We start from the raw sequence: 18,525 nt of genomic DNA, 5'->3' as shown, positions 1-18,525 counted from the left end.
CTGAATGAATATCCTCCAAGGCCGGTGATTCCATAATTTTTGCCAGGGGTTGTAGAACCTAATTTATTGCATACTGTAGACCTTCCCATACTGGATACACATAAAGGTCTGCCCTTTTCAGTGATGAAACATGAGAGCCTGTACGCTCATTTTAGACATTGTAGAACTTCTACCCTTCCTTCTACCCTTCCTTATGCTAAATACACCTGTATCTTCCCTTCGTTCTAGATGTTACCTTCTCAAGGGTTTGGTTCCTGTTCTTATCTTCTTGGTAACTCTAAAGCCCCCCATACACATTAGATTAACCTTGGATGCATCAACTGCTATTGATGAGTTCAGCTGACAGTCTAATATGTGTAGGGGGCCCTGACAGTGGATTTTCAGGGAGATAAGGATCTGGCATGCGCATGTCCAACTTATCGGGGGGACAGAGGATTTTCGGGGAGTTAGATGCTGGCTGAACGATCAGCCGAACCATCATCCAGCGACAGATATCTAAAGTGTATTGGGGGCTTAAAATTTGGACCCAGTAACTTTTAGCTTCTGAATTGCCAGATCAGGAGTCACCCACTCTGATTAGAGGTTTTCACATATACAAAGGAAATGTAAATACAGTTTATCTTTCATCCTAAATAACATGGGAGCCAGTGGCTGTAATAAAGGGCTGCTGGATGCAAATTACAGTAATTATTGTCTGAGTGGTAGCCAGCACTGGAGGCAGAGCTAGACCCCCAGGATGCAAGGGTCAGAAAGTCTGGGGAGCAGACAGTTAACCCACGCAGTGCTGGAAATTCCTAACTGTGATAACTATCACATTAAAAAGGACCCGCCACTATTCCTGACTTGTCTGTTTATGGCTCAATATATGTTTATTGAAGTTATCATTAACAATGAATGTTTCGACATACATCAAAATTAAATTCAGGTTGCACAACAGGTACAATCAACAAAATGTAAGTATATTAACCAGCAGATATTTATTTGGAAAGGGAGAGTATAGTGCAACAAATAGTACTGAAATGTTATATCATGTTATGTGAATAAACTGTTGACCAGACACGATAGGGAAGAATCGGGGGGAAACACAAAAGCCAACACAGGAGGGAGGTATAGGGAGGGGAATTTTGCATATTCTGAGTGAGATATTACTGGCTCATCGTCACTAGAATGGCGATGTGAGCCAAGTTCTAAATTCAGATGAATTTCTGAATGATGTCCAGGGTAACCAAGCTCTCATATATTCGTATGAGTCCAAGATCAGCCAACTGTCAGAGTCTATGAGTTCTTCCATCTGACTAAGGTTATCTACGGCCTCAACCCATTCTAATGACTTGTCTGTTTAAAGGGAACTTGTCACTCGATCCAACCATGGGCAGCAGGAATCAGAGCCTGGCTGCATGATTGCAATCAGGTATGTTTTACAAAACATAGTTTGAACAGCCAATCAGGGACTATAGGTAGAGAGGAGACTCGTCCGGCGCCAACCCTGACTGGCTTCTCCTCACACCTATGTACACATATGGGAGATATCTGTCCAATCAAATAAACTTGTGTGGGACTAGTCTCATTTCTCCCAACGGTCCCGAGCCAGGTCTTGGGTGCTATGCGATTTTTTTTATCAGATTGCACACTGACAATGTTATTTAATGGGGCAGTACTGAGCTACAGTATGACATCTGATTTTTATGGATACATTGCAATTCTATAACATGGGAAACTGTAACTGGTCCTGTAAAAGATTAATAGCTGCTGAGTAAAAAAATAGACTTCAGCTTGCACACGGATGACAAGTGAGAAAATAATCGTCCCACTTTTCTGCATGAAAATTGGACCGATTGTTTTTATATGTGATGCTAGTTATATTCAGATAATATAATATGTCCTTATCGAAATTAAAAGTACTTCTTATAACAGATTTATATATATATCAGCTGCACACAACTGATGACATATCCAAAACAAGTGAAATGTCCAGAGGCTGATCAAGAAATGCTGCAACATTTTTTTCATCCAGCTCCAGGATGAGTCCAGATGACAGAAAGTAGCCCAAATAAAATGATGAATTTCTGTCCCTGCAGTGTTTAACATTCAAGGGGAAAAACAGCTGGACCAGAATATGGAACAAAGTCATAAACGATATCCAAAGTTTGTTATAGATTTCTATTTGGGAAATGATGGAATCATCTATACCTGACACATATTGCCCCTGATAATCCAGACTCCAAAATTACATGTAACCAGCACAATTTTTGAAACATCTTTTTTGGTGGTTAGAAAGGTTAAAAGTTGACCAGCAGTTCTTAATTTTCCAACGCAATTCACAAAACCATTTTTTTAGAGATCACATCACATTTGAAGTGACTTTGAGGGATCTATATGGCTGAAAATACTCAAAAGTGACACCATGATAAATACTGCACCCCTCAAGGTGCTCAAAACCACATTCAAGAAGTTTATTAACCATTCATGTGCTTCACAGGTACTAAAGCAACGTGAAAAAAAAAAAAAGAGCTTTTAACTTTTTTCACAAAACTTTTACTTTAGACCAAATTTTTTTATTTTCACAAGGGTAACAGGAGAAAATTGACCCCAAAATTTGTTGTGCAATTTCTCCGGAGTACTGCAAGCAGGGGTGGATTATAATAGGGTCAATCTGGGCGGTAGCCCAGGGCCCAGTGGTGTGGGGGGGCCCTGGGCTACCGCTCAGATTGCCCCCTGCCATCAGGGCATTACTGCCCTGACTGGCGTATGGGCCCAGTGGGCAGAGAGGGGGCCCGCATTGGGCCCCGTCTCATCTGCTCACCGGCCCCTACCGGCGCTGCGGCAGTTTCACCTATTGACGTGCGGGCGCGTAAATAGTTAACAATAGCCGCCAGCCAATTGGAGGCTGGCAGCTGAAGTCGGCCGCAGGCGCAGCGCACACGTCGCTGGCATCTGACGTCATTGTCAGTCGCCTGCGAGTGCGCGCTGCTGGAGGGAGCTTCGCTGCTGGAGCGCAGGTCAGGTGAGGAGAACTCGTTTTTTTTGCGAACGGCAATCCGGGAGGCCCAGGCCAAAAATGCTGGACACTGTCTTTGGGCAATATGCTGGACACACTAGGGGCAGATTGCTGGACACACTGGGGGCAATGCTGGAGACAATGGGGCAGATTGCTGGACACACGGGGGGCAATATGCTGGAGTCAGACACTGGGGCAGATTGCTGGACTCCCTTGGGGCAATATGCTGGGGTCAGACACTGGGGCAGATTGCTGGACACACTGGGGGCAATATGCTGGAGTCAGACACTGGGGCAGATTGCTGGACACACTGGGGCAATATGCTGGACATACTGGGGCAATATGCTGGACATACTGGGGCAGATTGCTGGACACATTGGGGGCAGAGATGCTGGACACATTGGGGGCAGAGATGCTGGACACAGTGGGGGCAGAGATGCTGGACACAGTGGGGGCAGAGATGCTGGACACACTGGGGGCAGAGATGCTGGACACACTGGGGGCAGAGATGCTGGACACACTGGGGGCAGAGATGCTGGACACACTGGGGGCAGAGATGCTGGACACACTGGGGGCAGAGATGCTGGACACACTGGGGGCAGAGATGCTGGACACACTGGGGGCAGAGATGCTGGACACACTGGGGGCAGAGATGCTGGACACACTGGGGGCAGAGATGCTGGACACACTGGGGGCAGAGATGCTGGACACACTGGGGGCAGAGATGCTGGACACACTGGGGGCAGAGATGCTGGACACACTGGGGGCAGAGATGCTGGACACACTGGGGGCAGAGATGCTGGACACTGGGGGCAGAGATGCTGGACACACTGGGGGGGCAGGAGTGGAGACATGGGCAGAATGTAGATACGGGGCATGATTGGAGACATGGGGCAGAAGCAGGGGTGGATTATAATAGGGTCAATCTGGGCGGTAGCCCAGGGCCCAGTGGTGTGGGGGGGGGCCCTGGGCTACCGCTCAGATTGCCCGTCGCCATCAGGGCATTACTGCCCTGACTGGAGTATGGGCCCGGTGGGCAGAGAGGGGGCCCACATCGGACCCCGTCTCATCTGCTCATCGGGCCCCTACCGGCACTGCGGCAGTTTCACCTATTGACGTGCGGGCGCGTGCCCGCACGTCAATAGTTAACAGCCGCCAGCCAATTGGAGGCTGGCAGCTGAAGTCGGCCGCAGGTGCAGCGCACATGTCGCCGGTGTCTGACGTCATTGTCAGTCGCTGGTGAGTGCGCGCTGCTGGAGCGCACAGGTCAGGTGAGGAGAACTCTTTTTTTTTTTTTGCTAATGGCAATCCGGGGGGCCCGGGCGGGTCAGAATGCTGGACACACTGGGGCAGATTGCTGGTGGACACACTGTCTGGGGGCAATGCTGGACACACTGGGGCAGATTGCTGGACACACTGGGGGTAATATGCTGGACACACTGGGGCAGATTGCTAGACACACTGTCTGGGGGCAATGCTGGACACACTGGGGCTGATTGCTGGAAACACTGTCTGGGGGCAATGCTGGACACACTGGGGCAGATTGCTAGACACTGGGGCAATATGCTGGACATACTGGGGGCAGACTGCTGGACACACTGGGGGTAATATGCTGGACACACTGGGGCAGATTGCTGGACACACTGGGGGTAATATGCTGGACACACTGGGGCAGATTGCTGGACACACTGGGGGCAATATGCTAGACACACTGGGGGTAATATGCTGGACACACTGGGGCAGATTGCTGGACACACTGGGGGCAGGACTGGAGGAATGGGCAGAATGTAGATACGGGGCATGATTGGAGACACGGGGCAGAATGAAAGACATGGGGCAGGATTGGATCATGGGGCAGGATGGATACGATGGAGACAGATGGGGCAGGATGGGGAGATCATATGGGGGTAGAATGGATACTCATGAGGGCAGGATGCGAGAACATATGGCTGGAGCCAGGAATGAGATACACGGGGCCAGGATGGGGAATATTATTACCATAGGGGCTAATTAAGGGATATTATTACTGCAGTGATGTATTTATTTTATTTTTGAGGACACTTTTAAATGGGGGGGCGGTTCTGTTACTGTGTAGAGTTGACACTATGTTGCCTCTTTTTCTTCATATGGTGTAATGTAGAAGTTGTGAAAAATTAAGTAATGTGTTCTACAAGCGGAGCTCGAGATAACTGTTATTTCCTGCAGAAACGAGTCCTGGATGGAAGAAGTAATGGCGGTCTGTGCTGGATGAAAGATGAAGGACTTCACCTACAGACGTCACTGGTAAGTCAGTGTTACCTATACACTGACACTATACACTGTATACTATATACAGAGGTCCTGTGTACAATGTCACCAGTGATCGCTGTACAACCTCTACACAGACACGGCATACTAAGTACAGATCTCCTGTGAATACTGGCACTTATGGTGATAGTATTGTGTTTTTTTATTAATACTGATCAGTATTGTAGTATTCAGTCACTATGTGGTGGTAATATGTGGTCTGGAAATGGTGTTGCGGTGGTAATATGTGGTCTGGAAATGGTGTTGCGGTATTTGTCCCTTGTATGTGCTATTTGGTCACCAAGTGGTGGTAATATGTGGTCTTGACATGGTGTAGCGGTATTTGTTCCTTGTATGTGATATTATTCGATCACTGTGGTTGTAATTTGTGGTCTGGTCATGGTGCGGTGGTATTTGTTCTTTGTATGTGATATTGATCATTTTAAAAATTGAAAAATAAATCAAAATATACCTAAATTGTATTGCATATTTTAACAAATATTTAATACGTTACAGTAGAGTAGGGCCCGGCCATTTTTCTGGAATAATCTGGTTCAGGTATATCATGACCCTCGTCACATGACCCCCATCACATGACCCCCGTCACATGACCCCCGTCACATGACCAGGGGGCCCACAGTGTCTGAACAGCCCGGGGCCCTGGCTACCCTTAATCCACCCCTGAGTGCAAGGAAGGGCTCGGAAAGGAAGAAGTGACGTTTGGAACGCAGACTGTAATGTTATAGTCTGTGGGCGTCATGTCACTTTTGGAGAGCCCCTGAAGTTCCTAAACTGTGGAAACCCCCCACATTTGATCTTATATTGGAGTTGATCTAGTGTTTCCTGGTATGTGAATTTTATAATGTAGTGTCATATGTAAGTTGTGTAGAGTCAATCAGGTTGGTATACGTGACTAGTGTAGAGTATATCAAGTTGGCACACGTAAGTTGTGTAGTGTATGTCAGGTTTGCATACATGAGTTGTGTACAGTGCATCAGGTTGGCATACGTGAGTTGTGTAAGTTAGAAATTAATTTAGTAGTCCATGGATTTGTGGTACAGTTTGAAGCATTCTTTTATACATAGGCCAGGTTTTCTGAGCAGATGTTGCATTGATAAGTGGTGTGCTTGCGTATCGCCCTTCTGTAACACACTGGGGACCTCTTTTGCAACTTTCCTTTGTTTGTGCTTTGCGGGAAATTGGTCTGGTATGATATGGGCATGTTCAGTTCAGGAAGTACTGGGGCCCTCTCCTTCCTGATTTCCAAAGTTAGGGGCTTGATCACTACCTCCTGAAACTGAAGGTACATACATTGCCATCTGTAAGATGTGCACAGCTAGCTTCCTGTACCATACCTTGGCTTTTCTCATGGCACTGTACGGATGGATGACTTGGTCAGAGAGATCTATTTGTTCTTGTTGTTCCCCAGGACACAGTCTGATTTGGTGACTTGTGGTGGGGGGTGCTGCCATGACCATGTATAGTGGTCACAAAAAGGATATCCCTCTTTTCCTTGTACTTGACCACCAGCATGTTGTGGCTACATTAGGCTCTGCTCTCACCCTTTCTAAGCAGCTGCCCAATTTTGTCTTAGGGAGGCCACTGATTTTTGGGAAAGAACCGCATGGCGCGGCAGCTCGCGCAGAGAGGGACTTGAAGAGTGGGATGCTGGCATAAAAGTTATCTATGTAGAGGTGATAACCTTGATCCAGCAGTGGGTGCACCAAATCCCACACAGTTTTCCCATTCACTCCCAGGACAGGGGTGCATTCAGGGGGTTCAATCCGGGTGTCCTTCCCTTCATAAACTCTAAACCTGTGGATGTACCCTGAGGTATTCTAGCACAGCTTGTAAAGTTTAATTTCATACCTCCCACTCATACTGGGCAGGTTTTGCCAGAATTTGAGCCTCCCCTTGAAATTTATTACTAACTTGTCCACACAGATGTTTCTTTGGGGAACATACACCTTAGCAAACTTGTTCCTGAAGTGATCAATGACCGGCCAAACTTTAAAAAGTCAGCCATATTTGGGGTCATCTCAGAGAGGACACCGTGCATTATCATTGTAATACAAAAATTTGTGAATGGCCACAAATTGTTGCAGTGAGTGTTGTATAAAGCATCAACACTCCAATACTGCCGAAGTTCTGGCTTCTTCACTAGCTCAATGTGAAGGACAAGTCCACAAAATGGCACAATTTCAACTGTGTCTACAGGGTGTCCAGTTAGGAAATGATGAAGGGCGGTTTTGGCCAAAAATTGCTGTGAGTACAAATTTGTCTCAGCCACCATGAGGTGTACAAAATCCTCAGAGCAAAAGACTTTGAAATTTCTATGAAGCCGGTGGTGTTGAATGTGATAATTGATTCCGCCACAAAATCAGGAATCTGTGGCTCATTATTTTTGGGGATGGGTAACGTTAGAGGCTGGTTAATTTTCTCTGTCCTGGGGCATCTGCGTAGCAGTTTGGCATCACTTGAGGAAGAGGAGGATGAAAAAATAATAAGGTGGCATCCTCTTCCTCGCTATCAGTGTCGGAAGCAAGGAAGGCTTAGGCCTCCTTTGCTGAATACCGTGATTGGGATGAGCCGGACATTTTTCCACGTATGCGGTGTTTCTTTGAGTGTACCAAATTTTATTCAGGTCTGTGTGTTTGGGTGTTTGGTGTGAACTTTTTTATTTAGAAGAGAAAATATAAAGAAAAGACTAGAAAGAAAAACATAACAATCAAATAAAAGAATATAAAAATTTAGTAAAACAAAAAATAAACTTAATAAACGTACGTCACTTAAAAAAAAATTGCTGACTGCCCGCAACTATCTGACACTAACCCTTACTATATTCAGTAAAAAAATACTGTAGTAGACGCTAATTACTACAGTATATTTTTACTGTCCCTAATCTAGTCCTGTCAACTAATCTAATTTTTTTTAAATTCTTTTTTCACACACACAAAAAAAAGCAACAACAACCGGGGGTCGATCATTGATGTTAGTCACTGACCAGCGTTCAATGGCTGTAGGACAAAAAAGGGGATACAGATTTTAAAAAATGACAGGAAAAAAAGTCATTTCCAAAAGCTAGCACAGACACTAATCAGTGATGTGTGTCTGATCAGGGGCAGCAGAAGGCATGCATGGAGGTGGTGCAAAGGGAGGGTGAGAAAAGATAGACAGTGACAAAAATGTCATTGAAAACAGCAAGCACGGATGCTGATCAGTGATTTGTGTCACTAATCAGTGCTCAGCGGATGCAGGACCAAAAGAAAAAAACCTGACAAAATTCAATCTATCAAGTATTGATCAGCAATCATGTCCTCATCAGCACTCAATGGCAGAAGGGGGGTGAGGAGAGGAGTAAAGGGGGATAAGGGGATTGGGGTGGATTAGGAAAATCAGGGATCAGGAACAGCTTTCTTCTTTCAAGAATCGCAGCAGCAACACCAGCAGTGATGGCACAGGATTCAAAAAGAGTGTAGCACCACAAGGTCCAGGACAGAGCAGCAGATCAGCACAATAACCGCTCAGCAATGTCCCCAAGCTGGAATGAGGAAATGTAGATCAGTTATTGTGGGGTCAGATCGCGTCTTTGCACTCTAATTGGTGTGATCGGCGTCATCGTCCAATCACACCCATCAGTGCTGGGCCTGGTGATGCTGCATTGCTAGGCTCCAGCCTAAGATCATTTTGTTACAACACCGATCATAGGCTGGACATCAGTGTTTCAGGCAATTTTATTGCCAGAAACACTACTGTGATGTACTTACCAACCTGGACGTATGGATACCAACTTCGTAATCACACACCTGTTCCCTGCACTTGCGCTGTTATCCGAACTTTAGCCACCTTTCTATGGGCAGTGTCTTCATACTTCTTTTGTGCAAGCGCTGATGAGTCATTGTACAGTAGCAGTGACTTGCCTGTGCAGAAGAAGGATGAAGGCACTGCCCATAGTAGGGTGGCTAAAGTTCGGATAATAGCGCGAGTGCAGGGCACAGGCGCGGGATTATGGCACCACAACTGCACATCACAGGGCAGTGTAAAGTGCATGGGAAGGGTGTGTTATGATAATGAAGACAGGAGGCAGAGATTTCTTCCAGCCACCTCATGCCCAGTGGCTGATTATAATAGGGTCAATCTGGGCGGTAGCCCAGGGCCCAGTGGTGTGGGGGGGCCCTGGGCTACCGCTCAGATTGCCCCCTGCCATCAGGGCATTACTGCCCTGACTGGCGTATGGGCCCAGTGGGCAGAGAGGGGGCCCGCATTGGGCCCCGTCTCATCTGCTCACCGGCCCCTACCAGCGCTGCGGTAGTTTCACCTATTGACGTGCGGGCGCGTCAATAGTTAACAATAGCCGCCAGCCAATTGGAGGCTGGCAGCTGAAGTCGGCTGCAGGCGCAGCGCACACGTCGCTGGCATCTGACGTCATTGTCAGTCGCCTGCGAGTGCGCGCTGCTGGAGGGAGCTTCGCTGCTGGAGCGCAGGTCAGGTGAGGAGAACTCGTTTTTTTTGCGAACGGCAATCCGGGAGGCCCAGGCCAGAATGCTGGACACTGTCTTTGGGCAATATGCTGGACACACTGGGGGCAGATTACTGGACACACTGGGGGCAATGCTGGAGACAATGGGGCAGATTGCTGGACACACGGGGGGCAATATGCTGGAGTCAGACACTGGGGCAGATTGCTGGACTCCCTTGGGGCAATATGCTGGGGTCAGACACTGGGGCAGATTGCTGGACACACTGGGGGCAATATGCTGGAGTCAGACACTGGGGCAGATTGCTGGACACACTGGGGCAATATGCTGGACATACTGGGGCAGATTGCTGGACACATTGGGGGCAGAGATGCTGGACACAGTGGGGGCAGAGATGCTGGACACAGTGGGGGCAGAGATGCTGGACACACTGGGGGCAGAGATGCTGGACACACTGGGGGCAGAGATGCTGGACACACTGGGGGCAGAGATGCTGGACACACTGGGGGCAGAGATGCTGGACACACTGGGGGCAGAGATGCTGGACACACTGGGGGCAGAGATGCTGGACACACTGGGGGCAGAGATGCTGGACACACTGGGGGCAGAGATGCTGGACACACTGGGGGCAGAGATGCTGGACACTGGGGGCAGAGATGCTGGACTGTCATGATCTCAATGGCAAGAGAACATAGCATAAGCATATATAGGAACTAGCTCTTGGAAGATGGGAACTGAGCTGACCATGAACTAAACCTAACGCACAACTAGCAGTGGCCGGGTAGCATGCCTACGTTGATTCTAGATGCCCAGCACCAGCCGGAGGACTAAATAAAACTAGCAGAGGAAAATATTAGTCCTAGCTCACCTCTAGAGAAATACCCCGAAAGGAGACAGAGGCCCCCCACATGTATTGGCGGTGAGTTGAGATGAAATAACAAACATAGTATGAAAATAGGTTTAGCAAATTTGAGGTCCACTTACTACATAGCAGAAGACAGAAAGGACACTTTCATGGTCAGCTGAAAACCCTATCAAAAACGCCATCCAGAAATTACTTTAAAACTCTGGCATTAACTCATAACACCAGAGTGGCAATTCCTGTTCACAAGAGCTTTCCAGACACAGTAACGAAACTACAGCTGTGAACTGGAACAAAAATGCAAAAACAAACATGGACAAGAGTCCAACTTATCTAGTAGTTGTCTAGGAGCAGGAACAAGCACAGAGAGGCTTCTGATAACATTGTTGACCGGCAAGCAACTAACAGAGCAGCAAGGTTATATAGCGACTCCCACATCTTGATGGGAACAGGTGAACAGAGAAGATGAAGACACCAGTTCAATTCCACCAGTAGCCACCGGGGGAGCCCAGAATCCAAATTCACAACACTGGACACACTGGGGGGGCAGGAGTGGAGACATGGGCAGAATGTAGATACGGGGCATGATTGGAGACATGGGGCAGAATGAAAGACATGGGGCAGGATTGTAGACAGATCGTGCAGGATCATGGGGCAGGATGGATACAATGGAGACTGATGGGGCAGGATGGATACTTATGAGGGCAGGATGGGAGAACATATGGCTGGAGCCAGGAATGAGATACACGGGGCCAAGATGGGGGATATTATTATTACCATAGGGGCTAATTAAGGGATATTATTACTGCAGTGATGTATTTATTTTATTTTTTGAGGACACTGTTTTAAATGGGGGGGCGGTTCTGTTACTGTGTAGAGTGACACTAAGTCGCTTCTTTTTCTTCATGTGGTGTAATGTAGAAGTTGTGAAAAATTAAGTAATGTGTTCTACAAGCGGAGCTTGAGATAACTGTGTTATTTCCTGCAGAAACGAGTCCCGGCTGGATGAAGTGATGGCGGTCTGTGCTGGATGAAAGATGAAGGACTTCACCTAGAGACGTCACTGGTGAGTCAGTGTTACCTATACACTGACACTATACACTGTATACTATATACTGAACTGAAGGGTAAATTGTTGACTAGATCAATGGATGTTTGACAGGTTATAGTTTCACACAGCAACTATTTTTCTGGAATAATCTGGTTCAGGTATATGATGACCCCGTCGCATGACCCCGTCACAACCCCATCACATGACCGGGGGGCCCACAGTGTCTGAACAGCCCGGGGCCCTGGCTACCCTTAATCCACTTCTGCTCACGCCCTATGGCCTGAAAGAAATCATTAACATAAAAGATTAAAACTCAATTTCTCAACAACTAGACAGCAGCTATGAGGAATACAGGTAAGACTATTTTAACCATTCTATTACCTTTTTGCCCATAGTAATAGCTTAAAAGCATCCCAGGGGGCAACAGATTCCCTTTAAAGGTGATGAGCAGGATTTATTTATGAAAAAACTGGTGCTATGTTCCCTTTAAAAAAAAAAAACAATAAAAGAACAAATACTCAGGAGCAGCAGAAATAAAATAAGGAGCAAAAACTCTACTTTTGATCTAGTTATGGGTCCTTTTTAATTCTACTCTATCCATGTAGTCAATATAATACTCCATCTAAAAGTTACTTTGCTAAAATATACTCGACACTTCTTAGAACAAAAAACCTGACCAGCACCTCCATATATTATAAACAAATGCCTGCTGCACTTCTTGCAGACAAGGGAAAGGTTTCTCAGGAAACACTTTAGAGAACACTTTTGAAATTCATAGTTTCTAAAATAATTACTCTTCAGGTTTTGTGATGACAGAGTGTAATATACAGGGACAGGCACAACTCATTAAGACTGGCCTGTTTCATTTTAGGTGTTCTTAGGCTGAATGAATTCCAGTCATTGACAGCAAACACTTTGTACAAGCAATTTGTAAGGATGATGTAGGATTAGGAACATCATCATTCAAATTTCAACTTGAAAATGTAATTCTGGCAGCTGATCTATGGGAAATGATTAATTGAAATAATTATAGAAGTATCATCTATAACGTAAGTGTGGGCGTAACCATTCTGCTGCTTAGGGCTCTTTCATTACTCACGCAGCAGCAAAAAATATACATTATTAAAATGTAAGGTACATCCTTCCCTCCAAAAATAATCAGATTCAATCACTAGATGTCCACTAGATTAGCAACATTACCTATGTATGTGTTCTACTATATTGAATTTTTCCTTCAAAAGCATCTGATAAGACATAAACATACATACGTAACAGGAGCTTACAGAAGTGGTCCCTGAGCAACAACAGTATATGGGCCCTTTGAGGTCCAATAGCTATTCATAATGGATAATTCCACCTGCTTTGGAGCTGAAAACGGGCCCGCTTACGTATTGGGCCAATGAGCGGTTGCACAGGTTGCACCAATGGTATGTCTGCCCCTGATGCGTTATAGAAGTATTGCCTTTGCAATAAAAAATAAAGTATAACAGGGAAAATAACCTGACCATGAGCCTATAAGCATTATACAGTAGTTGCCAACAGTATAAAGGGAAGGTCAATGGTCCATTTTGTACCATAACCAGTCCGTGCAGTGGGATGCATTTCTCGCACTAGAAATACGGCAGTGTGTCTAATGCTTATTATATATTTGATGTATTAATATGGCAGGCCGTCCATGATGAATATTAAACACTGTGTGGGGTGGTCTTGTTTGTTGTAGCATGGGCAGAGATGTTAGGGCTCTTGTTTTGTTGTTGTTTTTTGTGATCTTTTTAATATGTGTACCTATTCCTTCTCTTTTTTCTTTGTTTTGTAATAAAGTATAACTTTTTTCTTTGCAGCTTGTTTGCTATTCTCTACATGTAATAAATAATGGTTCACAAAAATATTTTAACATCTGTCTCAGAAAATCATGTATGGGCAGGCAAGTATTTCCTAATCCTCTCGTGTTGTGGGAACGGATATGGCAATACAGGTCTCTTGTACGATATATTCAAGTACATGGGATTTGAACTTAAAACAATATTAATATGCCTTTAAAAAATGAATTAGAGATACCAGTCGCAACCATCTTTTAACTTTACAATCATTATTATCTATATGATCTACACCAATAATTAAGATATCAATCCAAAACTTCTTTTAACTTTACCAATGATTGCTTCCTAAATAGCCCAAACCACAATCTGAGTCAAACTACAACCAGAGCCAGGAGACAGATTCCCCCCCCCCCCCATGAGATTGTAGAAAAAGAAACATTTTGCAACAAATCCAACTAAAGTTGAAAAAATTGGATTGTACTCAACTGTGAGAGATTCTGTTAAGGTGGTCATATATTGTACATAATTTGTTCATTGGCCACAAGCTTCGTGGGGTAGGGCAACCTCTTTGTTACAACATTAAGCATATTGGAACCTGGATTTTGTTGGCCATGATACTGAAATAATCATTATCAGCCAATGGGATAAATTGAGTCTGCTCAATTGGGGTTGAGATGATGGACAACTTGGAGACATATATTGCCACTTGTATATAATACGTTGACTACTATGATGCATATAATAAAGAATTGCATAGCTATCAAAATGTAACACTTACTAGAGGTGGTGTGACTTGCAGTGCGAGGGCCCCAGTGCAAAATCTCTAACAGGACTCTCAACTATCACAGATCTTTAATAGTACTGATCTCATAGGGGAAAGGTGACCTTATGGGGCTCCTTATGCCTGTGTACAACTGCAACCCCTACATTCATTGTAGTCATGCCCCATGCCTTACTAGTAGTGGAGTTCAACAAAGGTTCATAATACCTTGTTTCCTTAATCAATGGTTTAGGTATTTTGGTATTTATTTGCCAATGATTTTTTTTTTATCGTGGTACCCAGGGCCTACTTAGAACTCAATCATACCATAATATTGGGACGGTTACCTGATCACAGTTCAGCTAATAAAACAGGTATGCCCAAATATATTGGTAAACCAAAAATAGTTTCCTTGTTGTCACCTGCCTGTTATATGTGATGAGATGGTACCTTGTTCTGTTCTGAAAGTCAAATAAATGGATGTTTTGCAGCTCGATATGTAAGTGATTGGCTGTTTGCGTATCGTTACATGGCCTGGGGCTCTTGGCAAACTTAATTGGAATACAGGCATCAATCAATCCAGGTGCATAAAAGCTGGTCACATGCATATTTGGCACCAAGAGATGCCTTCTTTGATCCTGGGAAGATGTCGGCTTTTAGCACTGTGTGCCAGAGTCACAGGAGAGAATACTTTAATATAAAATGAAAATATTCTTACTTCTCTAACTTACTCCAATGCGTTTAGGAGTAGTAATCTAGGCTTGTGCAAAATTAAGTTAATGTGTTCACATATTTTTTGGAAGTCTCTCCAATGACCCAGTTAAGCCAACAATTAATTACCTCGTATGGTAAGTAATTAGGACTTGTCATTGATAGTGCAAGTACAGTGCCTGATTGGAATTTGATACACATTGTGTTTATGCACTTACATACTTGTCTGCCTCACTAGCCACTGATTAGTTTACTACACATTGGCATAGGCAAGTTTCTATTTTCTATTGTTAAAAATTATAAAATGGAAACTATAATAAAGAATGGATCGTGGGGATTGACCTATTTTAGCTGACAACATTCATCTGCCCAACTAAAAGAAAGGGATATCAGTCAATCTCCTAGAAGAGTGGGAAGTAAGGGGTAAGTGGTTAGATGAAGACATTCATCCTTCCACTTTTAGGATTGTGAGTGTGGAGATATGAACCAGCATCAGGAAGAGAGCGCATTTATTATGCTTTGCTTACGGTATATAGCACCATCTTATTCGGCGGTGATTTACAGACATTATAATCACTGTCCCCGATGGGGCTCACAATCTACATTCCCTATCAGTATGTCTTTGGAGTGTGGGAGGAAACCGAAGAACTTGGAGGAAACCCACACAAACACAGGGAGAACATACAAACTCCTTGCTGATGTTGTCCTTGGTGGGATTTGAACCCAGGACCCCAGCGCTGCAACACAACATTGCTAATCACTGAGCCACCGTGCTTTATAAACCTCTATTTAAAAAGGTGAGTTTTTTCTTCTATTTTATTTCTGCTGTTACCCTGAGTATTCAGATATATTTTATTCACCATACAGTTGCAGAGATATGGGTCTTTTTATTTAGTACTAATTGTTAGGCCACGTTCAGTATTTGGTCAGTATTTCACATCAGTATTTGTAAGCCAAAACCAGGAGTGGGTGATAAATACGGAAGCGGTGACGTGTTTCTATTATACTTTTCCTCTAATTGTTCCACTGCTGGTTTTGGCTTACACATACTGAGGTAAAAAACACAAATAATCAATATGTGCATGTGGCCTTATGGCCTTTACCAGGGGGCGTTGCTCATAAGATAATAATGCAGAGCATCCTAAATACACTTCCCAAGAATGTCCTGTGAGCTACACCCCCTTGGTAAAGATCATAACAATTAGTACTAAATACATAGACCTGTATCTCTGGAACCACATGGCATGTTTAAAAAAATATATGCTGGACGAGCAGAAAAAATAAAATAAGGGCAAAAATGTCCCATTTCTGACCTGGTGGCAGGAGCGTTTTAATTATAAGGAATGCGTCATTTCTTACATAGCGTTTACGTTCCTCCTCCTAATATAGACAGTAGAAAATTAGAGATACTTCCATATACCATAAATACAAATCTATATAAACAGTAAGCAACTGAGGCTACGTCTAAAAAATTGGGTTTAAATTACCTCAACAGCGTGACAGAAGATCCTCCGGTGGGCTCAGGCTCTAACACAGAGACAATCGCTACTATGATTGATTTATTATAGGCTGATTCATATATCAACTATTAGTCTTTATTGATGATATGGTCTGTGTATGCAATAATAATGCAATTAATAGTGGACATCGTGGGGTCTCAGTGGTTAGTACTGTTGCTTTGCAGCTCCTTGGTTCAAATACAACCAAGGATAACGTCTGCAAGGAGTTTGTATGTTCTCCCTGAGTTTGTATGGGTTTTTTGGTTTCCACTCGCATTTTAAAAAAGATGGCGAGCCCCAATGGGAACACTGATGATAATGTATGTAGAGTGCTGTGGAATATGATGGCGCTTTATAAGCAAAGCATATTAATAATAAAAAATAATTAGATGTATAGGTGGAAGGTGGGCGCCCAGTACCATTTCTCTGGGTGAGTTAAGGAACAACAGTTCGACACGGTCTAAAAATAAAGCAATAGTAACTTTGACGCTCAACATAGATTTTGGACAGCTCTGATTGAGTTATGTCAATTCTGGCCTGTTTTAAGTTTCTGTGTTTGTTGAGCCATGCAAATCACAGAAATTCTTCACATTGGCTATACCTCTAGAACATAGTAAAACTTCACTTTTGGACAGGTGTATAACTGGAGATGGCATCTGTACATAAATTCTTTATCGGCAATCATCAGTCACCAAGGACAACATTTACCAAATACTATTGTCTTCAAATCACTGTGAAAATCAACATCCACCAGCAGATATTGAGTTTTTACAATACTTGCTAGCCCCATGTTGATCATCTAAAATCACACATAATTTATAAAGCTCAGTTATTAGATAAATGCGATCATTTCTAAATTTCAATATAAACTAATGATCTAAAAATAAGTATCAATTAAAGAGAATGTTGGAAAAAGAAGATGAGATGGAAACATAATGTGAGATGCAGGGCTTAGAAATATTCACTTACTTATAAAAAAAAAAATTGTACATGCCATACATTTTTGGGGAAAGATACACAACTATTTTAGTCTCCTGAGAATATTTTAGTTTTAACTAGATGTTTTTTTTAATTTTGAAATTCAAGAACCCCTTTTATTACCAACCTTTAGTCCCGATTCTAGTTTTGTCCTTTGCTTAATACCATCAGCATATGTTAAATGTATCTGCACTTGGAGATCAGATTATTGTCCTTACATATTTATCACTGTTTAAAAACTATAAAATAACCTAATAAATATCTAAATAATAAATATACGTAATGTATATTAAATATCTAAAATAAATATATAATATATATATAATATATATTAAATGTATAAAATACATATATGTAATATACTGTATAATAAATATATAAAATTATGAGTAAGAAGAAAGAAATACTGTCCTGTTAATGATGATAAGATAATGTGCGTGAGGCTACGTTACCACTTACAGGAGTGATTTATTTACATACCTTCACAATCTGGGCACTTCCAATGAAGATGACTATGAGATGTAGAGATCACCGTTCTTGCCCCTCTTGGAAAATCATGTGATCAGGAACCTGAAGTCCATGTGTGACTATATAAGATTCTCTTATCTGGGGGTCTTTGTCTTCAAACTTGAGTACACCTTACATGCCAGATGACCCTTTAGTATCCACTCTTGAGGCTTCTTCTTCTAAATGCTGAGGAATAAGGATTTTGTTTAGGTCCTTTAGTTATTCTGCACCGTCCATTGACTCATTTAAATAAAGGTTAGTGGTTGAACTACTAGTAATCTGCAGTCAAAGGTGAAAGACTAGTCATTTCCTTGAAAGGAGTAGCCTGAGGACATCCAGTGGCCAAGAGTCCTATGAAGATCTCTGAAGGTCTCTTGTTATAAATGTTTTGCAAACATCCATGCTTAGAGAACTCAGCAGCTGCAGTATCTGATCCCATTCACACTCAGCTCCTGAAATACTTTCTGTTCCAGGCTGCTCCTCACTCACACCTAAACTTTCCAGGTTGCACCTCTGCCTTTTTCCCAGTGGGGCTCCACCTCCACTTCTCTGATGAATTTAACCCTTGATGTAGT

The 18,525-nt window shown here is 43.6% G+C and overlaps 1 protein-coding gene across 1 annotated transcript in view; it reads right to left on the bottom strand.

Moving 5' to 3' along the window:
* The window catches only part of SP6 (Sp6 transcription factor), a 28,158-nt gene extending 10,096 nt beyond the window's left edge, over positions 1 to 18,062 (bottom strand). Inside the window, exon 1 of the mRNA XM_077252258.1 lies at positions 17,924 to 18,062. The gene's annotated coding sequence lies outside the window, so the exon portion shown is untranslated. The remainder of the gene's footprint in view (positions 1 to 17,923) is intronic.
* Positions 18,063 to 18,525: the final 463 nt, after the last annotated feature.

Source organism: Ranitomeya variabilis, chromosome 4 (genome assembly GCF_051348905.1).
Source record: "Ranitomeya variabilis isolate aRanVar5 chromosome 4, aRanVar5.hap1, whole genome shotgun sequence".
In the NCBI taxonomy this organism is placed as follows: domain Eukaryota; kingdom Metazoa; phylum Chordata; class Amphibia; order Anura; family Dendrobatidae; genus Ranitomeya; species Ranitomeya variabilis.
Note: the sequence above shows the minus strand (reverse complement) of the source record. Positions and strands in the feature narration are given on the sequence as shown.